Here is a 27,790-nt window from a genome sequence, read left to right on the forward strand (position 1 = left end):
CCACACTGACCACCCTATCTAAAACAGCATCCCATGGCTCACCACTGGTCTTCCCTGCTCCTTTCTCTTCAAGACACTCATGGTTATCTGGTATCATAATAGATTTATTTGTTTAGTATCTGTTTCTCCACAACTAGACCATAAGCTCCATGAGGACAGGAAACTTGTCCATTTCGTTTTTCTTTTTTCTTTTTTTTTTTTTAAGATTTTATTTATTTATTCATGAGAGACAGACAAAGAGAAAGGCAGAGGCAGAGACACAGGCAGAGGGAGAAGCAGGCTCCATGCAGGGAGCCCGACATGGGACTCGATCCCTTGTCTCCAGAATTATTTAGTTTTTCACCATACCCAGACAACTGGGTTCTGGTGCATTATAAGGGGTCAGTTTGGTTTAAGTCAATGAATGAATGAACAAATGAATGGAAATGGGTTAGTGGTTTAGGTCAATGAATGAATTAACAAATGAATGGAAGTAGGTTAGGGAATTACTTCATCTAAGAAGCCAGAAACAAAGATCAGGTCTATTTTTAACTCTTTGAGGAACCTCCACACAGATTTCCAGAGTGGCTGCACCAGTTCACATTCCCACCAACAGTGCAAGAGGGTTCCCTTTTCTCCTCATCCTCTCCAACATTTGTGGTTTCCTGCCTTGTTAATGTTCCCCATTCTCACTGGTGTGAGGTGGTATCTCATTGTGGTTTTGATTTGTATTTCCCTGATGGCAAGTGATGCAGAGCATTTTCTCATGTGCATGTTGGCCATGTCTATGTCTTCCTCTGTGAGATTTCTCTCCATGTCTTTTGCCCATTTCATGATTGGATTGTTTGTTTCTTTGCTGTTGAGTTTAATAAGTTCTTTACAGATCTTGGAAATTAGCCCTTTATCTGATACATCATTTGCAAATATCTTCTCCCATTCTGTAGGTTGTCTTTTAGTTTTGTTGACTGTTTCTTTTGCTGTGCAAAAGCTTCTTATCTTGATGAAGTCCCAATAGTTCATTTTTGCTTTTGTTTCTTTTGCCTTCGTGGATGTATCTTGCAAGAAGTTACTGTGGCCGAGTTCAAAAAGGGTGTTGCCTGTGTTCTCCTCTAGGATTTTGATGGAATCTTGTCTCACATTTAGATCTTTCATCCATTTTGAGTTTATCTTTGTGTATGGTGAAAGAGAGTGGTCTAGTTTCATTCTTCTGCATGTGGATGTCCAATTTTCCCAGCACCATTTATTGAAAAGACTTTCTTCCAGTGGATAGTCTTTCCTCCTTTATCGAATATTAGTTGACCATAAAGTTGAGGGTCCATTTCTGGATTCTCTATTCTGTTCCATTGATCTATGTGTCTGTTTTTGTGCCAGTAATAGATCTGCCCTACGACCCAGCAATTGCACTGTTGGGGATTTACCCCAAAGATACAGATGCAATGAAACGCCAGGACACCTGCACCCCGATGTTTCTAGCAGCAATGTCCACAATAGCCAAACTGTGGAAGGAGCCTCGGTGTCCATCGACAGATGAATGGATAAAGAAGATGTGCTCTATGTATACAATGGAATATTACTCAGCCATTAGAAATGACAAATACCCACCATTTGCTTCAACATGGATGGAACTGGAGGGTATTATGCTGAGTGAAATAAGTCAATTGGAGAAGGACAAACATTATATGTTCTCATTCATTTGGAGAATATAAATAATAGTGAAAGGGAATAGAAGGGAAGGGAAAAGAAATGAGTAGGAAATATCAGAAAGGGAGACAGAACATAAAGACTCCTAACTCTGGGAAACGAACTAGAGGTGATGGAAGGGGAGGAGGGCGGGGGGTGGGGGTGACTAGGTGACGGGCACTGAGGGGGGCACTTGACGGGATGAGCACTGGGTGTTATTCTGTATGTTGGCAAATTGAACACCAATAAAAACTAAATTTATTTAAAAAAAAAACAAAGACCAGAAACTCACCTGGGACACCTCCCCCACACCCCTCCCCAGGTATAATGTCCCCCAGGCTTGGCTTCTGGCTAATAGGAACATTTGACCTCTTACCCTCTCCTTCCCAGCCCTCTTCTCTAACAAGGACACTGTCCTGGGTGTCATGCCCATAAGGAGCCCCTCAGTTCAGAGACCTGCTTGGATAGTAGCCCACAGCCTCATTCCAGATCATTCTTACTCACCTCTTGCCTCACAGTTATACTGCCCCCCTTCCACTCCAAAATTGTACCTAGACCAGTCCATTTCCTCAGATACCTTGTAATGCTGCAAACTCGCTCATGCTAAGGTACTGAGGAATAAGAACAGATCACTGATGGGACTTTTAAAGGGCTCCTTCTACTGACAATAGAGTAACACCTTAGAATGTTTAACTGCAGGAGTTTCAGATCTCCTGGAAACTGAATATGTCTCACCAGACACAGAGTATTACCTGTGGATGCTGTTCATTCGTGTCTTCATTTGGCACTTGAGCACTTACTGAGTGCCTTCTGCCTGCCAGGAAGTGTCCTTTGTGCTGAGGATATGAGAGTGAGCAAGACAGCCAAGGTCCCTGCTCTCAGAAAGCCCACTGTCTAGTTAAAGAGATAGAGCAATCAGCAAAGTCATTGCTAAGGAACTTTAACTCTCAGTCTTAGTACTACCAGAGAAAGTATAAACCCATGAGGGGACCAGAGGCAGTTACCCAAAATGGCAGGTGAAGAAAGCCTGCTGGAGAAACTATAGTCGCCACTGGCTGCTGGCAGTTGGCCAGGCCAGGAGTTCACGGGGGAACCAAGGGGATGTGGGCATTCCAGTACCTGCAATGGTGCAAAGGTCTGAAATGGTACAAGCAAGGCTGGCCCTCGGCCCCTTATAAGTGGCTGATGCTCAGCACAGCCAAGGCATGTGTGCCATGCAGTGGGAAAAAGCAACAGGGCAGGTGTCCTTGGAACTGAGTAGATGCCAGCCATTCTTTCCTCCCTTTGGAATGTTAGAAATCAAGTCTGTGTTCCTGGGGTTCTCTGTTGTCTATGAAATTGTCCAGGTTCACCATCATAACAACACAAGATGCAAATCAGCTGTCTCTGCACACAGTCTGTGGTGCCTCCTTGACCCTGGCATGTCCAAGGAGCTGTTTCAATATTCTGCTGTCCCTTCCTCTGCCTGTCAAGAGAAAGCAAGACCTCAGTATTAACCACAACAATTACAGGTCACCTGAAAGTTTTCTTCAACCTGTTAACTAAGGTAAGTGCCTTTCTGAAGATACCCAACACTTCACTTTTAATTCATATTGAACCCAACTTTCCTTCCTGGGCACTACCCCCAACATGTTCAGTTGCCCGGTGGAAAGCATTATAGCACTTTCCTTTTCTGGCTTTCTGTGATACAACAAGCTTCCAGCAACCATCAGAAAAGAAGGCAAGTAACTATCCATGGTGGAGACAAGCCTATGAAATTAGTTCAAGCATACAGCAAGGCACTGTACACACTACAGAGAGACACATGCTGTTCCATGGACAAGGGCCCATTTGTGATTCATCAAACATAATGAGACATTGTTGAAAGTGTTGGGAACATGAGAATTTCCTCACTGCCCAATTTGGGTAATGTTGGAACTACATTTGCCTCCAGAAATGAAGTCAGACAGACTCAACCTAACCTCCAATTGCCTGGCTCAAAGACCATGGGACCACCATGTTTTTATGCTGACTTTTGTTAATGGGAGTCACTTCCCAAGTTGTGTTTAACGGTGGCCTTTTCATCTGCATGTGCAAGAGAGATGAGTGCTTTGACAAAGGACATGCCCAGAACTCTGACTGGAAGCCCCTACATCACATGAGAGGCTTTTTTAAAGACCCTCACACCAGGTGTGCCTATCAAACAGATTGGTGGGAAGAGGAAAAAGCTGCCCATGATGTGGTGTGAGGAAGGGATATGGCAGGCATATGTAACAACTATCTGTCTAGAATAATACATAAGAGCTTTCATTTCTTGAGTATGTACAGGAGGCTAGACAATGTTCAGTGCTTTACATGCATGATTTCATTTCCTTTCCACATCTATAAAATAACAGGCAGGTGGGCAGCCCTGGTGGTTCAGCAGTTTAGTGCCACCTTCAGCCCAGGACCTGATCCTGAAGACCCGGGATCCAGACCCATGTCGCGCTCCCTGCGTGGAGCCTGCTTCTCCCTCTGTCTCTGCCTCTCTCTCTCTTTCTCTCTCTCTCTCTCATAAATAAATAAATAAATAAATAAATAAACAAACAAACAAACAAACAGGCAGGTCATGTAAACCTCATCTTACAGAAGGAAGCTAGTGTCTGAGAGGAGACAGAGCATGCCTGTATCAGAGAGCTAGTGATGTGCACACCCAATTTGAACTTACATCGGAGGGACCCCAGAGGTAGTGCTCTCTCTCAGCTGACATACTATGCCACGTGACAGGACTGTGGGGCAAGAAATGGGGTGGCTGAGTGTTATTTATTGCGAGGAGAGTGGTATTGCCTTAGCCCTGGATAAGAGCAGCACAAGAACCCAGATGGACAGTCCTAAACCCTGAGCTCCTCTCTCCCATGATCTTTTTTTCCTGTCTGTACCACAGCTCTTGTCACATAACTCAGCACTGAGATGGCTTGTCGGAATACTGTCTCCCCCACCAAACCCTGAGTCTACCAGAACAGGCCCTCCATTGTATTCTTTGCATCTGCCACAACACCTGGAGCTGTGCTTGCACTCCAAACATTTTCGTGGGACCACATGAATCAGACGGATAGATGGCTGCCAAGATGCATAAATAACTCAGACGATTTGGTTCAAGTCCAGGCTCAGCCACTGGCTAGCTGTGTGACCTTGAGCAAATAACTTCATACCACTGGTCCTCTGTTTCCTCACTTGCACCATTAAGAGATTCACTCAACAACTGTATCTGCCAAAGGTGAGACAGATTCCACAGGTGGAATGCAAATGAACACCTTAATTTTATTTCATTCAAATTGATACAGATTTCTTTTTTTGCCTATAAAAATGTAACTAGCTCATCAAGCCCTTGAAGTTTTCCTTTAAAATGAGATTAAATTTTCTTAAAAGTTCATTTTAAGAATCTATTTGAGAGAGGGAGATGGGTGAAATAGGTGAAGGGGATTAAAAGCACACTTATGATGAGCACTGAGTAATGGACAGAATTGTTGAATCACTCTTTGCAACACTTGAAACTAATATAACACTGCATGTTAACTATACTGGAATTAAAATTTAAAACAAAAAAAAAGGAATTCACTCTTTCCAAAACTGAAAAAAAAATCTATTTGATACTGTCTATTAGTACTTAAATATTACAAATAACTGGTAAAGTGACACATGGGTGAGTGAGGTTCAGATATCAGGTTAGCTCATTTTTTAACACTGATGCCTCCGTTGGGAGGGCCACGGAGGAGCTACAAAACACAAAGGTTCATAAGAAGAAAGGAAGTAAAGATAAAGGAGACATTCGAAATGACCTTTGGCCTCCACATTCGGCACTCAGCACCTACCAGATGCCTACTACCTGCATGGCATTGGGCTACATGCCCAGGAGACATTCATTAGGTGTGAACACAGCCACAAAATGATGATGGATGGGGCAGGGGAGTCTGGCAGGAAAACCAGAAGTTGGCTTTTTCTCTTTATTTTTTTAAGATTTTATTTATTTATTCCTGAGAGACACACAGAGGGAGAGAGAGGCAGAGACATAGGCAGAGAGAGAAGCAGGCTCCCTGCGGGGAGCCCGATATGGGACTCATTTCCAGGATGGCCAGCTCCTCAGGACGGCCAGGGGTGGTGCGGTAATCACTGAGAAGGGCTGAGGGCAGAGATGCAGCAACACAGCTCCATCAGCTTCCATTTCCCAGAAATGGGCTCAGCAAAGGGCAGTGGGATGGATGAGGGCAAATCCCACCCCCATCACAAGACAAACAGCTCTCCTGATCCCTGGTTTATCCACAGACAGAAGCCAGATGCAACCCTGTTGTGCACAAAGGAACCAAACATAGGTTTCCAATATTTGCCAGGAAAACTACTCAAAAGAATACAGCTTCCCATGAAAGGCAAACCAAAAGCAAATTAAGATGGAGAAATGGCATCCCAACATTTCCTTTATGCCTACTGTATAATTTTTCTCTAGATGAACATCCACTAAGATTTTCCCACTTTCTTTCAGATGTGGAGACTAGAAAGTGTTTTCACTGCTACTTGGGGACATTGCATGAAAACATATAAAATAAAGCAGCAGTGGGTAAGATTTGCCAGTGGAACAAGAATAATAAATACCATTTGTTAAGTCTTACATATGTGGCTAGGCACTGTCTATTGATGATCTCACCAAGTCCTGCTTGGGGCTTCCTCAGGTAGGTGTTAACAGCTTTCATTTTACAAATGAAGAAACTGAGGCTTGGGTGAGGGTAGGACATGTGATTCACCAAAAATCCCATAACTAATAAGTAGCAGAGCTAGGATTCAAGCCTAGGTCTGTCTGATTCCCCACCCGAACTTCTTCCTGACCTCATCACACCCCCCATCCCAAATGATACACGACCTGCCATCTACCTTAACCCAGCTTCTGGAGGTTTCTCTCAGTCTGTATCCTTGGATGCCAAGCCATTCCCCTCTCTCAGCTCTTGTCCTCAGCCTGGCGTGTGCTCCTTTCTCACACCTCCTCCAGGTGAATTTGTCTCAGTCATTCTAGAACCAGGCTCTTTCTCTTCTTTCTCTAAGAAGTCTTCCCAGCCTTCATCCACATGACCATCCGTTTCTGATCTCATAAGACCTGAATGGTAATGATGTTCAATTTGTCCCTTGAATATTGGAAGAGACAATGGGTTTCAATGCTGTTCCTACCCAAGTTCTAGAGCACAGCCACCATCTCTCTGTGTATCAAGACCCCCTGGCCTCTATATCCAGGGGCTACAGCTACGATGGACCTTGAAAAAATGGGGGTGTCCACACAGGGCTGTTTGGACAGGACTTGGCAAAGTCTCCAGGCTCAGAAGAGTGTTGTTCTGATGAATGATCCACAGGTGTTCAGAAGGCCAGAGGCTGGAGTGACTAGATAAAGAACTTTCAGGACTCCCCTGTGGGCATCAGATCAGCTCCCAGGCTGCCCCTGACTGTCTCTCACTGACCTTCCCCTCTCTGCCTGGACCTCAGGCAGGTCCCCCTGTCTTGTGTTCAGCCCACACCCACTCTTTCCCAGGACTCCCTCCAACCTGGGGATATCCCTGTGGTTCAGGATGGGGAGAGGCCCATGAGACTGTTCCTTGATCCTCATTCTAATTGTAAGGTTACAGAAGGAATAAATCCACTTGAGCTCGAATCACACCACATTCTAGCTGTGTAACTTGGTCAAGTTTATTAACCTCTCTGTGCTGAAGTCCCTTCCTCCATAACACAGCTGTTGTGTGAGCTGTTGTGTTCCTCCACACACAGCTCCGAGAACAGGGTTTGGCACCTGGTAAGCACTCCATAAATGTTTGCTTCTGGAGGGCAGGATATTACTTCTTGTGCTTTTCATTCCCACAGTTAAAACCAGCTTCTCTTTATGTGTGGCAGCCTGTGTCTGCCCCAAGGAGATACAATCACACAGGGAGAAGTAGGAAGAAAGTAAACCAGAGAGGTGGCATCTGAAAGTTACAATCTCCTGACAGCTGGCATCCAGCTGGACATCCAAGCAGCATGCCAGGCTGTGCAGAGCCTGGAGCAGGAAGAGGGAGAAGTCCAGTGGCTTGACCCAGGTCTCCCCGACTCTCACAGCCATGGAAGCCAGTCAAGGAAGTTCAGTGAGATCTCCATGTCACACGGGCCCCAGATGACATGTCATGACCGCCTTGAATATCATTTCCTCGTGTGTAAGATCATGGTTCTGACGAGAGCCCCCTCCAGGAGTGGCTGTGCAAGTGAGCTGGCTGAGCGCACGTGAAGGGCTCTGAAGAGTGCCCACACACAGCACCTCCTAGGGCTAGAGCCCATCATGATCTCGCGAATTCTCATTTCCTTCTTGGTGCATTTCTGCCTTTTCCACTTCCTGTGATAGATAGGTGCTGATTCTACAACTAGGGAAATATGGAGAAGTGGCATGTTTTAAAGAAAAAATGATAAAGATAGACCATCGGTGCTAAGGACACGAAGAAGGACTCCCGGTTGGGGATAATCAGGGCTCACCTCATGGAGGCGGCAGTATCTGAGATAAGCTTTCAAGCATGGGTAGAACCTTGCTACATGGCAAGAGGATTCCTTGGTTCACCATCGTGAGTCAAGGAACAGAGGAATCGCTACTGATGAAAAAGACGTGAGGAGAGAAAACCAAGCAAAGCCAGCAGGAGAGGCAGGAAGGAGGTCTTCTAGGAGGGTCCTCTATGTTTTCCAGAATGCCCATTTTCTGGCCAAAAAGACGCCAGGGATAGAAAGCAAATACAGCCTTTCAGAGAGACCTCTCTTTGTTACTGATGTAGGCTTAGAATTGGTGCCGGAAAACACAAACCAATCACTTACAAGAGAAGAAATGAAAATGGCCATTACAGTCATGGGGGAAATGGCGATCAAGTAAGACAGGCCAATATACGCAAGGGTATTGGGGGGGCGGTGTGGAGGAGACAGAAACGGAAGCCCATCAAAGTTTATTCTCACACCCAGAGAAGCAACAGAATTAAATTCACCCCTCCCCAAGACCATGTAGAGAGCCCTAGACTCCTCAGTCTCAGCCCCAGGGTTCTTGAGTAAATGAGGGTCAATAACCCTCTGGGTAATGTGCCACCTTCCTGGGCCCTGGAAACCCACTGCTCCCTGCCCTGCCAACGGAGACTTTATGGGGCAGAGAACAAAGCATGTGTCTTGCCTTTACAAAAGCCTCATAACCTGCAGAAATGAAAAGCCTAGTCAGCTGTGAAAGGCAAGGAACTTAGAACAAACACATTCCTACTTCTAATCATTTTTCAAGTGCCCCTCAAATTTTGTATAAGCAAATCAGCAGACAAGGACAATTCAGCATTGGAAATCCTACTTCCGCCACCCTGAAGCAGTGTAATGCCAAGTGAGGTGCCTCCCTCCCTGGAGCAGGAGCTTCTTCATCCATCCAGTGGAGGAATGACACAAACCCTGTAAGCTGGTTGGGAGCTTTAGAAAGAGTGAATGCATGATCAAAGTCAGCCCGTGATAAGGACTAGCAATCTGTGCTATCAAAAAGCCAGAGAGAAAGACAAGTGTGCACAAAAATGCACACAGAGTAGCTCCTCTTGGCTGGAGAGCAAAAGTTGGAACTGAGGTATGCTGCTGAAGTCCTTAATTCCTCTAGATCTCTGCTAGCAAGTGCCCTTGGCCAGCGATGGGCTTTCGGGTTACAAACAGTCTCATTTTCCTACATTGTATAACAGGAACGGGAGGTTCAATGTGGAGCTGGGCACGCAGAGCATTTGGGCTGATGGGCCACACACTGGGTCTAGCCCCTTGGGCAACCCTTAAGCAGTTTGTGTGGCCTCTCTCTGGCACTGGGCAAGAAGAGAAAATCTCAGACAAACATCTGCAGCTTTGGACTAAGAAAAGGGTGCAACATGCCTGCTTATGCTTCAGGGCAGCCAGCAAGAGATTCAGGGGACTTGGAGCTCAAAAAATTAATTCTATATGAAGCAGAGATAATTTAAGAAAATGATGTCTATTGTTTCAGGTATTTGAGAACCTGTCTGATTCTTCCTGCCCTGTGCCCATCTTACAGGTCACAAAATAAGCACAAGAGCCTGACAATTAAGGAACAGCCATTCTACCTGGGAACTAAAAAGCTGCTTTTGTGAATTCAAATAAGAATCCCCACTGTCTACCCTGAGTCCTTCTTCACTCAGTACCGACACAGAACATACTGCTTGCTACAGGGCCCTCCTTTCACCCATCCTCCTGCATAAAGCCACATGCTGGGCAAGGCAGTCAGGATCCAAGTTCTCCCTCATTTCACCATGTAAAAGGCTGCCAAAGTAGCACCAATACATTCTGTGGCCTCTGCTTAAGTCTGTCTTCATTTAGCAGAATCCACTGATACTGTTAATTTGCTTTGCAACCCAGTAGAGGAGAGTAAATAAGCCACTTATATAAAACAAAGTTAAGGTGGCATTAGGTGAGAATGACAAAGGCCACTGCTACTTGTCATGTCCTGAGAGAGTAATCCAAAGTGGGGAATGCTAAAGATACTGGCATCTCAGGACACACAAGTTTAGGATAAATAAAAGAAATCAAGGCTTCTCATAGCAAGCGGGTAGTACACACTGGAAACAGTCAATGCTTTTTAAATGTTCAAATAAATTCATAGATGAGAGGCCCAGAAGGGATTGTGAAAGGAACCTAGAACAGGCAATGTGTTTATAAATCAGCACAATGACTAAAATGGATGGGCCTTCCTTTTCCCCATGAAAACAACATTGCTGTAGCAACGCTACAAAGTGTTCCTAACTCTGGACTTCACAATAACTAAATCATAACTATGACTCAGTATGTCAGGACAGCAAAGATACCACAACCAATAAACCTTTACAATAGTTTGCCATGATAAGAATTTACATGGCATGCCTAATAGAATGAACATTGCATGATTAGTCACATTAATTGTACAAAAAATCCCATTTTACTTTAAAGCATACAACAAACTAAGATATACAATGCGACTGCACCACCAACTTGACCTACAGCCAACATATTAGCTATAATACACTTCACATGAGCACCACTTTGAGTCACGTTCTTAATATGTGGGGGTCTGGGGAAAATAATTTTTAAAATTCTGGTCTCTTTTGGAGATGATGCAGGAAAAACTACATGGGTGCCCTCAGTTCTCCTTGAGAAGTTGTCCTGCAGCAGGGAGAGGCATTCAGCATCCACCCCCTGCCTCAGAGTCCTGCTCCCACTCCAGGAGTCCCCACCTTGATGGTGGTGAACATACCAGCAGCCATGTCTCTCCTCCCTCTTAGAAATCTCTTGAAGATTCCCCAGCCTGAGTTTGGATGCTTCAAATGCTACAGCACTCACTAGAAGGCAGCTCCTTGTGTGGAGACAGATACCTAGCTCCCCAGACTAGGGAATTAGTTAGAACTCCCAGAGTTCTAATCTGCTTTCCTGGGAACAAAGACATCAGGCTGATTTATCTTCCTTTTGTAGCCCAGGATAGGTCAGTTAAAATGCTGTAGCATCAAGAAGTAAACGCTGCTCATTGAGGATAAAACAATAAGGAGATTTATGGACTTGCCTGAGAGGCAGCCCTGAGTTGGTAGGAGCTTGTGCAGGGGAGGGGGATTGATCTAGTGGCTCTGCCATCTCCCAGGACTGGATACCCTTGTGGTTACAGGGTGGCTGCCAACAGCCAGCAAAGCTACCTGCTTTCTTGCCTGCTGTTGAGGGTGGGGGTAGACAGAGAGATGGCCCTTTCCTGAACCTCCCTCATCAAAGCACAGACTTACTTTCCTAGAAGCCCCTACCAAACCCCAGCTTGCATCTCATTGGCCTGAAATGTCTTTGTCTGCCATCTCTGAGCCAGTCACAGAGGCAAGGTGGATGGGACTTCCCTGGTTGGCTTAGCTATAGACCAAATCAGGGTCCATCCAAGCTGTGGGCCAATCTACCGAACCCCCTCTCCCTCCCACCACTACTGGTGCTACACAATGGGAGAAGGGTGTGGTGAATGTCAGAGAAACAACAACCATGTCCATTATGGTTCTTCTCCATTTTTGGTTAAAAACTCCAGTCCCTCCTCCTATTTGGACATCTTGTGATCTGACTGCCCTCTCTAACACTCAGCCCCTGGGGAGCCACTCTGCTTGTGTCAGTACTCTGGGCATCTAGAAACACTGGCTAAACCTGAATTGTGACATTTACAATCATGCCATGCTGGGGGATGAATCACTATGAGCTTCAGTGGGGTCTGGGTTTGGATTCCTGCTCTACCACTTACTAGATATACAACCCTGAGCAGGTTATTTCCCCATGTTTATCCTTGGTTTTCTCAAATTATAAAATGGGAATCATAATAGTACCTACTCTATTGGGTTATCTTCAAGAGATAAAGCATGTATAGTCTAAACCCACTCTGTGCTGGACATAAGTTCCTCATAGATCTTGGTATTGTTATTAATAATAATAAATTACTTCTCTCCCATCTGGTACCAGTATCAACCTCCAAATGCACACAAAAGTAGAGGCCTTCTGCTCCTCCTCTGCTCACACCAGATCCGGAAATGTGATCCTTGCCATCTGTGGATGCCCAGCTGTGCAGAAGGCCCCACATTCTCTGCAGGAGAATCTCACTCTCTGCCCTCCAAGAGCCCTCTCCTCCCTCTCTCCACCTGCTCTGCCTCTGCTCCCTGCCCCCCAGACTCCCGATATGTAACAGAACTAAGTAGAACTGCTCCATCACAATAGAAATACCCATTTACAGTGACTGTGCCTTTTTTCTGCAATTGCAGCTGCTACTCTGTGCCTCCATTATTCAAATGTAACAGACCAACTTCAGCAACACTAAAGTTAATTATAAGGAAAAAATACTCAGAGTTCTGGAAAGATAATTTCAATAGTAACCATTCAGTTTGTAAAACATTCAGCCTTCTCTAGGAGCTAAAAAAAAAAAAGAAAAATAACTACCACACTATTTCTTTGCAAGTGTTTCTATGGTATATGAGCTCCTTACAATGATTATGGATTTTGATATTTTTAAGCAGTTTAAAGAAATTGGCCAAGGCAGGAATCAGAAGAGAAATCAACTGCCCAGTGATTGTTTCCTCCTTGGGATGAAAAAGTAGGTCATGTCTCAAGTCTTAAAACTTCCTTCCCTTCCAGGCTGAGAACTCCTGTTGTTTGACAACTTTCTTGAGCCCCACCCCCAATCTATCCAGCACCCTCTTGCTTTGACCTGTCCCCTAGGCTCCGTGCAATTGCCCTGAAACAATCTCATTCTGCCTACCCCTCCAGACAGGCATCTTAGCCAGACTGGCCTCCTGGCTGTTGATTTGGGTCTCCCAGCTCACCTTTGGCCTCATGCTCTGCAGCTCTCTGGTCAGACCCTTCACAGCCCTATATTCAGCTGACCCTTACCCTGATCACCTACCTATCCAGCAGGGGGCTCTGAACAGGTAAGAGTGAAGACCATCCCGTTACACACTAAGTGAAGCAATACCTGAGAAGACTTAGGGTACCCATCTCAACTCTGATTTTGGCCTCAAGGAGGAAACTCAAACTCTTGCAAAACCACTCTTTATCTCCATCACTCAGGGACAGAAAGGACTAGATGGGCCATGAAGCTAATTCTGGGCAGGATGCCTGACACAGGTGAATTCTCACGAAAGAAACATGTGAAAGGTTGAACAATTATTCCTATTTCTTCTCCCCTCCCTCTGCCACGTGGCCTTGCCAAGCAGGGGGACAAGCACATCCCCACCACATTGACACTGAGCTTGTCTATATGCTTTGCTTTGGCCAAAGGAATATCAGTAGATTTGACACAAGAGGAACTCTCCCAGGATTTGCAGTTTGGTTTGGCCCTTTACGCTTTCATGATCTGCCACAAGAAAGGCATGCCCCAAATAGCCACTAGTCCAAAGAGACTTGCCTTCAACAGCAGCCTGGAACCAAGCTGTCAAACCCAACCAAGACTCAGTCATCCCCAGACTCGTAAGCAAGAAAATAAATGTTTGCTGTTGTCTGTATGCTGCAAAACCCAAAACAGAACAGCCATCATCCAAAAACATCATTACTGGCACCCTTGACCACAAGGTTCCTTATCGCCCCAAAACAAGAGGTGACTACAACTGAAAGGCAACATAGGGAATTGGAGAAAATATTTGCAAACCACATATCTGATAAGGAGTTAATATCATAGAAAAGAAATCATAGAATTCAATAGTTATTAATAACCCAATTTAAAAATGGTCAAAGGGGGCACCTGGAGTGGCTCGGTAGATTAAGAATCTGCCTTTGGCTCAGGTCATGATCTCAGAGTCCTAGGATCCAGCCCCAAGTCAGGCTTCCTGCTCAGTGGGGAACCTGTTTCTCCCTCTCCCTCTGCCCCTCCCCCCACACGTGTTCCCCCTCTCTCTCCACCTCTCTTTCACTCTCTCTTTCTCATATAAATAAATAAAATCTTTTTTTAAAATGGTAAAAGAACCTGAATAGAAATTTTTCCAAAGAAGATATTCAAATGGCCAACTGGTACATGGAAAGGTACTCAACAGCACTGATCATCAGGAAAATCCAAATCAAAACCACAATGAGTTATCACCTGACACCTGTTAGGATCGCCATTATAAAAACAAACAAACAAAAATAAAACAAGAGATAACAAGGGTTTTCGAGGATGCGGAGAAAAGGGACCCCTCATAACACTGTTGGTGGAAATGCAAACTGGTGCAGCCACTATAGAAAAGTTATGAAGATTCCTCAAAAATGTAAAAACACAATTATCATATGACCCAGAAATCCTACTTCTGGGTATATATATATATACAAAGGAAGTGAAATCAGTATCTTGAAGATCTCTGTACCCCCATGTTCACTGCAGCATTATTCCCAGTAGCCAAAATCTGGAAACAACCTAAGTCCCATTGACAGATGAATAGATAAAGAAAATGTAGTGTGTGTGGGGGTGGGTGGGGGTGTCTGTAATGACATATTCAGCCAAAAAAAAAAGAAGGAAATCTTGTCATTTGAGACAACATGAATGAATCTGGAAGGCATTATGCTAAGTGAAATAAGTCAGACCGAGAAAGACAAGTACTATATGGTCTCACTTGTATGTGGAATCTAAAAGAACAAACCTCAAAGAAACAGGAAAAAAAAAGAAAAAGAAACAGAAAACAGACTGGTGGTAATTGGAGGTGGTAGATGGCAGTGGGGGAAATGGGCAAGGTGGTCAAAAGACACAGACTTCCAGTTATAAGATGAATAAGTTCTGGGGAATGTGATATAGAGCATGGGGACTATAGTTAACAATACTGTACCATATACTTGAAAGTTGCTAAGAGAGTAGATTTTTAAACTTCTTACCACATGCACACAAAAAGGTAACTATGTGAGGTGATGGATGTGTTAACTAACCTGATGGTGGTAATCATTTCACAATGTATCAGTATAGCAAATCATTATACTATACACCTAAGACTTACACAATGTTGTATGTCAATTATATCTCAATAAAGCTGGGAGGAAAAGGATGATAAATATCTTATTTTAAAAAAATAGACCGCCATGCTGGCAGGATAGAAGAGAGAAGAGCAGCCACTCCATCAATAACCTCACAGCACTTGGCAATGACGATGCACCAGGGAAATAACTCCGAATCCTGGATGGGCCTGGCTTCTGCCTCACATGTCCCACGTGGTGAACAACTGTGCTTGCCTGCACTAGCCATCTTCCCTGTAGGGAGCCACTGTACCCTCCCTCCCCATCAGCCCTGTGGCTTAAGGAGGGGTCCCCCTGCTCTCTGGCTCTAGGCATGGGCTCATACTATCCAGCATATTCTATCACCCCAGCCACAGTGGGTCAGGGATGGACATATGACCCAAGCCAGACCCAAAAGAGCCAACCAGGGGACTCCTGTAGGAACCACTTGGGAGGAGGAGCTCCCTCTGGTAAGATGTGGGCTCAGAGATGCTGAAGCCACCACAAACAGACTGCCCTCAAATGAAACAAACACAAAAGAAAGCTAGGGCTAAAAGATGGAAAGAAACAGATGCGTAAAGCCTTTGTGTGAACACCTGGATCCAGCTGTGCCTTAAGTTAATAGTATCCTGAACACCTCAGATGTATGAACCCATAAATTTCTTTTTATTTAGCCAGTGAAGTTGGGTTCTTTCCCTCCCCCCGACTGAAGACACCCTCTTTGTCAGCCACCCCGTGCAACAGCTCCTCTCCATCCTTGCATCTTTGAAGTCCATTTAATGTTAAGAAAGGGCATGGAATTTTCATGCTCCTCCACTGGAATTTCTGCTGCTGGCCTGTGCCATTTTGTTGGGCTGGTGGTTCCAAATCCTTGAGAATGCAAAGTCCATCGTCGTTGGTCAGGAATATTGCATAGCATCTGTTTATTTATGCATGCAATTACTATTTTCTCCATAAGTGGTTAACCTTTCATTTTTCTTGGGAGAAAAACAGGCTGAGCATGTCATCACCTCATTCCCCTGCCTCCCTCAGCATTCAGTAATATGACAAAGTTGAATTGGTATTCCTGAACTTTAGAGAGTTTAAAGCAAATCAAACCAGCCCCCTTCAAAACGAAAGAAAACTATCTGGTCACAGAGGGTCCTCTCCCCTGAAATGCATTCCAAAGCAATGCCACAAATGCACGCAGCAGGCCAAATGCCATCGGCTGCTGATTGAGGACCATCTGAAGAACGTCCTCCCCTTCCGGCCATCCCCCCACCCAGCTGTCAGGGCTCTCCACTTGGAGTCCTCAAGTTTCTGAAATGATACGGGCAGTGCAGATGTCACAGGGCTCACAGAAGGCATGAGAGCAGCCTCGGCCCTTGAGGGCTCCTCTGCTCAGCTGTCACAGGTGATTGGGCCACCAGCCCAACCAAGGGCTCCGTCAGAGAGCCCCCAAGACACGACTCACCTCCCCACCCCCACCCAGAGTCAAGCTCCTGATGCTCCAGTGACGCCCTTGCGGCTCTCTGTACTGACAGCATCCACCCCTCTGAGGTCAGAGTCATTATCGTCATTCTTTTTTTTAAACAGTAATAAAATACACGTATCATAGTTTACCATCTTAACTGTTTTTAAGTGTACAGTTCATTAGTGTTAATACTGAATCTCCAAACATTTTCCTCCTGCAAAACTGGGATTCTGCACCTATTTTAACTAACTTCTCTCCCTCAGGCTCTGGCAATCACCACCATTTTACTTTCTGTCTCTTAAATTTGACTACTCCAGGTACTTCATATAAGTGGAATCATGCAGTATTTATTTGTCTTTAGTTTCTGGCTTATTTCATTTAAGCATAATGTCCACAAGGCTCATCAATGTTGTAGCAGGTGTCAGAAAGTCCATCTTTTTAAAGGTGGAACAATATTCCATTTATGTATGTCCCACATTTTCTTTATCTAGCCATCTACTGAAGGACATTTAGGTTGTTTCCACATCTTGGCTATCTGAATAGTGCTGCCATGAACATGAGAGTGCTGGTATCTGTTCATCAGTTCTGTTGGCTACATACTCAGAGGTGTAATTGCCAGACCATACAGTAGTTCTATGTTTAATTTTTTTGAGAAACCGCTGTACTGTTTTTCATAGTGGCTGCACTATTTTACACTCCCACCAGTAGTGTTCAGGAGTTCCACTCTCCATGTCCTCGTCCACACTTATTTCCTGGTGGTGTTGGTGGTAGTTTATAGTAGCCATCCTGATGCACGTGTGAGATGGTCTCTCATTGTGGTTTTGATTTTAACTGCTATTCTTGTTGTAGTGGTCAATGCTGTAATTTTCTCCGGCCTGGTTATTTTATTTTATTTTTTATTTTATGTTATTTATTCATGAGAGACACAGAGAGAGAGAGAGAGAGAGGCAGAGACAGGCAGAGGGAGAAGCAGGCTCCATGCAGGGAGCCTGACGCGGGACTTGATCCCAGGACTCCAGGATCACGCCCTGGGCTGAAGGCAGGCGCCAAACCACTGAGCCACCCAGGGATCCTCCCGGTCTGGTTCTTAATGTTTCAAAGGTGGGCATATTTTACTTTGAAGATACATGATCCTTGGTGTCTAACCAAGGCTACAAATGGTCCAACCTCTTCTAAGAGAAATCTCCTGTTTCAAAACAAAACCATATGGCCCCAAAACCAAATGACTGGTACCATCTTCTCCATTTCAGAGGAGAAAACAGAGGTCCCCAAAGGGACTCTTCAGTGGTTCAGAAACACGAGATGGGCAAATCTGAGGTGAAAACCTGACTCTTAATAAGCCATCAGAAAGGATGAATACCCACCATTTACATTGACGAGGATGGAACTGGAGGGTATTATGCTGAACAAAATAAGTCAATTGGAGAAAGACAATTAATGTAGGGTTTCACTCATATGTGGAAAATAAGAACTAGTGAAAGGTACCATAATAAGGTAAGGGGGGAACTGAGTGGGGAAAAATTACAGAGGGAGACAAACCATGGGAGACTACTAACTCTAAGAAACAAAGGGTTGCAGAAGGGGAGGTGGGTAGGAGGATAGGGTAACTGGGTGATGGACATTAAGGAGGGCACATGATGAGATGAGCACTGGATATTATATGTCGGCAAATTGAATTTAAAATTTTTAGAAAATAAATAAATAAATAAATAAATAAATAAATAAATACCACCACCACCACCACACACACACACACACAAAAGAAAAGAAAACCTGACCCTGCCACTCATCAGCTGTATGACTGTGGGGGTGTCTCTTGGCCTCTCTGAGCCTTGTCCTTGTTTTTATTTTTGTTTGTTTGTTTGTTTCTCTGCAAAACAGAGGTAGGAACAGTGTCTGTCTCAGGGCTACTGTGAGAGTTAAGCTGGATAATACATACCAAATGCAATGCCTGGCACACAGTAAGTGCTCAATAAATGCTATCAGCTACTGTGGATAGTTTTCTTATTCTTATCAAACACCTTGCCCAAGTCCCATGACTAGTGACCACATTTCCTGATTCCCAGTTTATGTTCTTGCTGTGATAACTTTTTTTTAAGATTTTATTTCTTTTAGAGAGAAAGACAGTATGCTCAAGAAGGGGGAGGAGTGTGGGGATGGGGGAGATGGAGAGAATCTCCAGCAGACTCTGTGCTGAGCACAGAGCATGACACAGGGCTTGGTCTCATGACCCTGAAATCATGACCTGAGCCAAAATCAAGAGTCAGATGCTTAACCAACTGAGCTACCAAGGTGCCCCCTGCCTTGGTAAGTCTTGACCCCACCTTCCTCAGTAGATGTGCTGCTCACTTAGCCTTCTAGATGTCTCTAGGTCCAAAAAGTTTAACCAACTGCCTTGCTTCTAAAATGTACACTGAATTCAAACTTTCAATGGTACATCCAATCAGTGCCATGCAGGAGGACAGGAGATAGCTGTGGGAAGCCGCTGCTGGTTGCTACTGCAAATTCCAAACAGTCCAAGGTAGAAAAAGGCAAGGGTCAAAGGAAAGACAGAGTACCAGGAGGGTGCTCATTGGACTGGGGCCTTGCAAGACCTTGACCTCAAGGAAATTCACATGATCTGATCTGATGCCTCTCCTAGGTCATTGGGGAACTGCTTTACTTTTGCATTGATTCTATCCTGAATTTGGTAACCCCCCCTTGACAAAGATTCTTTCACTTAAGTGTGGTTTCTCCACACTGCAAAATACGATGCAGCTGCTAAAAGGAATTAAATGCAGTCACACGTGTCTACCTAAAATGATTACCACAATAAACTGGAAAGTGAAGAGATCCATATACAGACAAGTGTTATTAAATGATCCATTTGTGTAAGAATAAAATAACATACACGGTATATGCAGATTATTTTTTTTGGAAGGACACACAAAAAATTACTTGTGTTAGTTTTCTAGGGATGTCATACCAAAAGTACCACAAATTGAATGGCTTCAACAGCATAAATGTATTGTTTCATGGTGCGAAGGCTAGAAGTCTGAGAATAAGGTATTAGCAGGGTTGGCTCCCCATGAGGACCATGAGGGAAGGATCCATTTCAAGCCTCTCTCCTTAGCTTGTCCATGGCTCTCTTCTCTCTCTGTCTCTTCACATAGGCTTCCCTCTCTGTGTTGCTGTGTCCTAATTTTCCCTTGTTATAAGGATACCAGTCATATCAGATTAGCACCCACCCCAATGACCTCACTTTAACTTCATTACCTCTATAAACACCCCATCTCCAAATATGATCATATTCTGAGCTATCAGGGGTTAGGACTTCAAGATACAGATTGGGGAGGGAGGCAAATCTAAACCCATAGCACCGTTGGAAGAGAAACAGAGACTTATCTCTCATTCCATACTTTCTCTATAGACTTTGCAATTTTATCATGTGTATGAATTTCTACAACAAAAATATTTTGGTAGAAAAGTCAATTGGAAATTTACCCCCCCCCCCAATAAACTGCTAAACGAAAGCATGGGGATTGTATTTTGTAAGTCAAAATCATTTCTCTCCATCTCTGAAATGTCCTAGATCACAGGTCTCCAAGATAGAGAGTACACATCCAAGGGAGAGAGGAACTTAATCATTACTGGTCTGGCACATGTCTAGTTATTTTCATTTTAATTTCTGTTTTGTTTTATGGTGTGTGTGTGTGTGTGTATGTGTGTGTGTGTGTGTACTGGTACACACTTAGTCTTATAGCAGACTAAGACAATGGTTTTGGAAGTAGTTCTCAGCACATGCTAGAAGGCTCCTTCACAGGGAAGCTTCCTAACCCATGCAAGGATTGATAAAGATGCCTCCTGGAAAGATAGGCACCTTCCTACTGGTCAGACAGAACAAGAGTGTCTCCCTGAACCTGACTTCTATAATAAAGGGTTAATATTACTTCACCATGGATCCAGTCATCAAAATGTACTCAAAAACAAGAACTATAGCCAACGCCCTAAGAATGATGTATTGCAAAGAAAGTCTGGGTTCCCTGATGACCCTGGTTAGCCCTTGGACTAGCCTTGGACTCCTCAGCTCCAAATTTCTTGCTATTTAAAGTAATTAAAAGTCTTTCTTGCTTGATCCCTTGTAAATCAGATTTGCTGTCACTTGCAGCCGAAAGCATCCCTAACTGACACAACTATCATTTTTACCCATGTTACTTTTTGCATGAGATAGTTAAGAAAACAGATACTGGGAGAAGCAAACTGATGTATCCAAAGTCACATAGCCAGTAGGGCTGGAAATGGAACTCGGGGCTTCTCAGAATCCACATACACTTGAGTAAAAGACACTACAGTGAACACAAGCCGTTTCTCCCCAAGGAGTCTTTACCACATGTTGTCACCTCACAGAGCTGTTTTTAGCCTCCAAATGCTGTGAGGCACTGGCTCACCAGCTGCTGCCTCCTCGCTCAGTGCCACTGACATGATGTGTCAGCACAGTGGCCTTTGCTGTCTTCATTGGTGTGCAGAGGTCCCGCAGGCATTCTGCATCTGTGCCTTGACAGTTTGTCCTGCTCCCTCCCTTCTTTGGACATTCTTGTCTACCAGCTCCTCTAGAGCTTTGATTATGTCACTGCATATACAGTCTTGCAATATTTAAAATAGTGGTTATGAGAATTATGTAATAACATCAGGACATTGTATGTTAAGTGGAAAAGCAGAATGCAAACTGCATGCACAGAGATAGGAGAAAACACATGTGCACATAAAAAATGAAAGCAAAAACACAAGACTGCTGGCTGGGATTGTGTTAAGACTGGGCGATTTTTCTTCTCTTTGATGTTCCAAATTTCCTGTTGTGTACTTATAAAAAAATAGGTTAAAATGTTTTTAAAATGTGTCATTGTTTATCTGGCCCCTCTCCCGGGAGGCAGCAAAGCAGTGTATGCTAGTTAAAAGTATGAGCTCTGAAGCTTCACTGTCTGGGTTCAAATCCTAGCCCTACCACCTAGTAGTGGCATGGCCCTCCATGAGTTCTGTAAGTATTCTATATTTGTTTCCCCAGTTTCTGTCATTTGGGGCTAATAAGAACACCTGTTTCATAGGGTGCTCCTGAGGATTAAGTAAGTTAACGTTTGTAAAGCACTTACTGCCTCCTACACAGTAAGTGCCATGCAAGCGTGTGTTAAACACAAGCCGTTTAACTGCCTTTCCACTGCTGGGGGTAGGGGACATCTTGGAAGGGAATGTAATGTAGAAGCCAGACAAACCTCATTGTTGAGGGCACCTAACTGGTGGAAGTTGCAAGAGATGGATTTGTGCTCAAAATAATAAAGACTGTAACTCTAGAGCTGTCTCCTATCAAGCAGGCTGGAGGTGTGCTCCTCAGCAAGTCAGCACCGGATGGCTCTGTCATAAATACCCTCTGATGCTTTATATCTTATGAAGCATCCCCCCATAAGGCCGCTGGCAGAATTAAGTGAAGGAAAGGTGAGCAATCCTCCCCCAGGGCAGAAAGGCACCTAGCACGGCTTTCTCTGCTTAAATAGGATGAAGTCCTCTAGTGGCCAGGAGGTGACACTACAGCTTTTTTAATGTGAGTCCCAACACAAGGTGCCCAACGGTTGCTGGCGACCTTTATTTAGCTGGGTTTGGTTTTGCCAAGAGTGTCAGGAGAGAATGTAGGTCTCCTTCTCTTCCCTTGCTGTGGCCAAATGAGCTAAAACACATTTCCTATGACCCAGTACCTGCATGCTTGTGGTCTGGCCCACTTTATGAACTAAATCTCTAAAAAGGAGGTCCTTCCCCTGAGTGCATTTGATTGTGTATGCCACTTGTGTACACATTACATTTGCTTAGAGACAGAGGGTTTCTTCAAAAAAAATCTTAGGATATGTTAGAGATGGGTACACCCTAATCTAGATTCCCTAATTTCAATCCCTTTGCTTTACAGATTGGGGAAATCCCAAGATTTAGAATAGTGCCTGGTACATAGGAGGTACATCATAAACAGTTTATGAGAATTAGGTGTTATTTTTTATCCTTATCATTACTTTAAGAGTAGACTTCATTAGGGCATCTGGGTGGCTCATTCGGTTAAGCATCTGACTCTTGGTTTCTGCTCAGGTCATGATCTCATGGGTTGTGGGATCAGGCCGCTCGCTCAGTGGGAAGAGGGAGTCTGCTTCTCTTGGCCCCTTCTCTCTCTCTCTCTCTCTCTCTCTCTCTCTCTCTCTTTCAAATACATTTTTTAAATATTTTTTTAAAAAAATAGTCTTCATCAAAAAGCTCACCAGATGATACATTGACTGTTTTTTGTTTCTCAAATTGACCTTGGTAAAATGCCCATGAAAACGGGATGCTACATTAGGAATAATGTTCCCTTACTTTTATATTTTATAGATTATTGTATGACTGGAGGAAGAAAAAAGCAGGAAGGAAGAGGAAGAAGAGACAGAAAAAAAAACTGTCTAGCATGGAGCTCAAGAAACTTTCTGCCAAGGGCCAGAAGGTAAATATTTTAGGCTTTGTGAGTCATGCAGTCTCTGCCATGACTACTCACTCCTGCCACCACAGCAGGAAAGAAGCCACAAACAATACATACGTGAATGGGCATGATTGGACTCCAATCAAACTTTATTTACAAAACAATCAGTGGGCAAGATCTGGCCTGCCAACCCTTCCTCTAATTAAGAATGATGACATAAATGGCAGAAGTGGTTAACTGATCATGGTGTTAATTTACCGACCAAGTCCAAAACCAGTTCCAGGGCCTGACTAAATGGTACAACTTCAAGAAATCTGCAAATCTCTCCAACCTCCAGGATTTTCATCTTTAAAATGGAGAGAGTAAATACTATGTACCTTGAGGGATTGTTGTGAGAATCAAAACCATGTTGGCAAATGCTTAGTACAGCCACTGGTACTTATAAGTACACCATAAACATCAGCTGCCTTCATTATGACCTTCACCATCATCATCATCTGCATCAATTGACTGATAGAATCATGAGCACTGCGTGAGATAATGGATATGAATGTCCCTTGCAAAGAGAAAGCATCTTTCACTGAAGTGCTCAAATGCATAATAATATCCCATCCATTCACTCCCCATTGTCAAAATGCCAGGGGAAGCTGGATAGATTCTTGGGCTAGTGGAATAGTCAGGGAAACGGTGGCTCCAGAAAACTTAGGAGAATCATTACAGATGACAACTTACTGACTTGATGAGAGGGCCCCATAAAGAGCCAGGTTTTCATATTCCTTGCCCTTTTCTGCCTCCTTTCAGCAACTTTGGGTCCCTACTGGGGCCTGTTTGTTCAGAGATTTCTGAATATCTCTAAGAAAGAGATCCTGAAATTGCTTTCAAGTCTGCCCCTCTACCCTCCGTTCTCTTCTCCCTTCCACCTGTTGATTTCTGGCCTTTGCTATCTGCTGCCTGGTCCATGGCAACAGCAGTCCCTATGGTCCCATGACACAGATGGATTTCCTTCTCCATCCTCATTCTGGATGATGTTTATAAAGCAAAGATTTGACTCTCAAGCTACAGGTCTGCATTGTGAAAAATGCACAAGGGGGCCTTTCACAATATGGGTCCCCATCAGTTCACCAGGCCCATCTCTCTATGTATCCCCAGGGACACTTGACTCCAGTTTCAGCTCCCTACAGGAGGTCTCAACATTGCCATCGGTGTTCCAGAGCAGAGACCACCCCCCACCCTGCCAGCGCTCTTGGTAAGGCAGATCCCCTGCCACCACCACACACATATCCCAGAACTCTATCTCAATGCCACAGTCTAAGAAATCCTCAAGACCCATTCCATCATGCCTCAGTCCCAGCCCGGAGCCCACAGCTTCCAGCCATCACCCCATATAGCCTGCTTGCCCATCCCCAGCTCACTGTCCCTCCCCAGTGTCTCAGCCTTCTAATAGGTCCTGCACCTTTCACTGTCCATTCTCAGCACAATTCTCTATTCTCAACCTCTTCTCTGGAGCTCCCCTTCACCTTGCCCTTACCTGGAAACCCAGTTCTCTCCTAAAAATTCTGCTTCCTCTTCCACCTGCTCAAGGGTAGCCCTTCTCTTTCTCAAACTCCTTGTGCCACTGACCCAGAGATGGAAGAGATATCCTCCTCTTCACATTCAGGACTCTCTCTCTTCTGCTTCCCTGAAAAAGCTCATGGACCTAGAAGCTCACATCCCTAGACTAGGCCACCCAGCCCCTTCCTGTCCCAACCCTGTTGTGCTTTTCATTTATTAATGCATTTAAACCTCACAAAACCCTTATGAGGTAGGTATGATGAAGAATCTGAGACACAAAGAGGTTAAGCAGTTGGCCAAGGATCACACAGAGAAGACTCACATTCAGGGAAGCTGCATTAGAGTCTGGCCTCTTAACCACTTCACTCTCCACTCACTCCCAGATAGGGCAACACCCTCTGTTCACTCCCCTTCCTTGAAGATTTTAGCACCTGCCTCACTGATTCTTTCTAAAATCACTCCTGTCATAATGCTTAGTGATTTAAATTCCATGAAGACAATCCTCCCAGCACCCTTCCCACTTAGTTCTGTGGCCTCCTTGCCTCCAGTTATCCTGCTCTTCATCCTACAATCCTATAACCTTAGTCAAATGCTTAGATCAGGGATCCCTGGGTGGCGCAGCGGTTTGGCGCCTGCCTTTGGCCCAGGGCGCGATCCTGGAGACCCGGGATCGAATCCCACATTGGGCTCCCTGCATGGAGCCTGCTTCTCCCTCCGCCTGTGTCTCTGCCTCTCTCTCTCTCTCTGTGTGACTATCATAAATAAATAAAATCTTTAAAAAAAAATGCTTAGATCAGGTCATTGGCAAAAATTATATGGACTGAATGCTAATGCCCCCCTCCAAAATCTCTAACATTCAATATGATGGTATTTGGAGATGGGGCCATTGGGAGATAATTAGCATTGGATGAGGCCATGAGAGCAGAGCCCCATGAATGGGATTGGTGCCCCATGAGAAGAGACATCAGAGAGCTCATTTGAGAGTTCTCTCATTCCCCCTCTCCCCTCTCCAGTCCCTCTCCTTTTCTCTCCTCACTCTCTCTCCTCCTTCACATGCACAAAGAGGTCATGTGAGTACACAATGTGATGGAGATCTACAAAGAAAAAATGGAGGCCTCAGAATGAAACCTGCCCTGCCAGCACTTTGACCCTGGACTTCCAGGCTCCGGAGTTGTGAGATATAAATGTCTACTGTGTAAGCCACCCAGCCTATGGTATTTTCTAATGACAGGCTTAAGAGACTAATCCCCTTCACTTTCTCTATAATCCCAAATTCAAACACCTCAGCCACAAACCACAATCTCCAGTCTTTCTGGTTTACACCCTCCATGAATCCAACTCCAATCATCTTAAAAATCCATCAAGACCTCCATCATTGACCCAACCATCAGGAGAATCTGCCCACCTTGCCTGGCTAGATTCCAGGGTCTATATCCTCTTTCATATATCCTGTTATATGCCTGTAATTCCTTCCTCCTTGTTGCCTAGCAAAATGCAACTTTGGTTAAGCCCATCTGCCTACCCACTCCATGTCTGCTCCTAGCAGCTGAACATTGTGGAGACACACACCCAGCTATGCTGACAGGCCTCCCTGAAACATCCCTTGGCCATGCCCAGCATTGGAATGCCTGCATTTCCTTAGTCAGTCCCTTCACCTGGGGACTATTCTCTGGACCTTCTCCTCAAACTTCCAATGTTTATTCTACAGAGAGCCTCTTCATGCACCCCACATTGATTATTCACTCACCTGCACCTATCCCATCTTCCTGCCTTCCCCTGTCACTTCCTCTCTGCAAAGGCCAGCCACTCCCTGGGGCTGTGGATGCTGTCACCTCTCACCTCCTTGAGGACATTATTCCAGCAATTAAACCCCTGGCTCCTACATATTTGGATTTTCCCTCTCTGCTGAATCTTCTCCATCATCCTATATACATGCTGTTCTTCCATCTATGCTATAAAAAAAATACTTTTTACCTACTCAGACCCCTGTATCCCCTCTAGCCACTGCCATATTTCTTTCTTCTCCTTCACAGAGTAAATTTTCTAAAATGTTCACTGAACTCAAACTTCTAGCTTTCTCCCCTCTCATTCTGAAATCCACTCGAATCAGCTCTCAGCCTTGCCATCCCCCTTGAATGACTCTTTCCAAGGCCACCAAAGGCCCCCATGGTGCTCAGCCCAGCAGTCAATGCCCAGCCCCCATCACCTTGACCAACCATTAACATTGACACAGATGACCATGCCCTCCTCTGAAAACACAGTGTGATCCAAAAAGAATCAGACACTTTGAAAAATGAATTACTTAGTAATGAGATTATGTGTAAACAGGTAGTCAACACCTATTCTTCAAGGAATTATCATAGTTACTGCTATCATCTTAGAAACAATATGTGCCCTTCATGTCCCATGACACATGTCAATCCTAGACTAGGCCTGTGGAGCATATTACAATTAAATGATTGAAATGGCAGCCATGATACATCTCTTCATGTTCTCAAGGTTAGAAGAAGTAGCATAAACCAAGATTCTTGAGTCCTAAATTTTTTATTTTGATTACTGAATAATAAAATTCTGTTACATTCCACTTGTCTGGAATGAGCCGATACTTTCTCCACCTGTGTCAAGGACACCGTGCTCACCAGGTTTTCCTCCTACCCCTCCAGCTGTTCCTTCTCAGTGCCCCTCACTAGTTTCTTCTTGCCTCCCTGGCCTTGTGTGTCCAAGAACTCCATTCATTTCTCCTCCTCCCATCTACTCTCAGTCCTTGGTGTGCTCATCCATGCTCTCAGCTTTAAGAACCAGAAAGCTCAGGCAACAAGCTCATATAACAAGTACCCACTCAGCATTGCCACCTGAGCGACATCTGAGAGGCATCTCAAGCTCCTGATGATCTTCCCACATACATAAACCAGATTCAGTCAATGCCCATTCAGAAGGCATATTATTCATCTAATATCTCAGCATCTAATCTCTGAGCAAAACCACAACATGACAATCTCTTGCCCCTTCACTGGTCCCAGCCTGGACCAAGGAAGTTCCATTTTTCACCTGTATTATGGCAGCAGCCTTCTCCCCAATTCCCTGCTCCGTTCTTGCCTCTCACGTTAGTTTCCTGTGGCTGCCACACCAAATGTCCTCAACCTGGGTGGCTTAGAACAATAGGAATTTATTCTCCCACAGTTCTGGAAGGCAAAAGTACAAAATCAAGGTGT

The 27,790-nt window shown here is 44.6% G+C and overlaps 1 long non-coding RNA gene across 6 annotated transcripts in view; it reads right to left on the reverse strand.

Moving 5' to 3' along the window:
• The window catches only part of LOC140632250 (uncharacterized), a 155,172-nt gene that overhangs the window by 68,952 nt on the left and 58,430 nt on the right, over positions 1-27,790 (reverse strand). For all 6 annotated transcript variants that reach the window (XR_012029763.1, XR_012029762.1, XR_012029764.1 and 3 more), the window contains 2 exons: positions 2,779-3,124; positions 2,412-2,553 (listed from right to left, as the gene is read on the reverse strand). This is a non-coding gene — a long non-coding RNA (uncharacterized lncRNA). The remainder of the gene's footprint in view (positions 1-2,411; positions 2,554-2,778; positions 3,125-27,790) is intronic.

This window comes from Canis lupus, chromosome 4 (assembly GCF_048164855.1).
Source record: "Canis lupus baileyi chromosome 4, mCanLup2.hap1, whole genome shotgun sequence".
Lineage (NCBI taxonomy): Eukaryota > Metazoa > Chordata > Mammalia > Carnivora > Canidae > Canis > Canis lupus.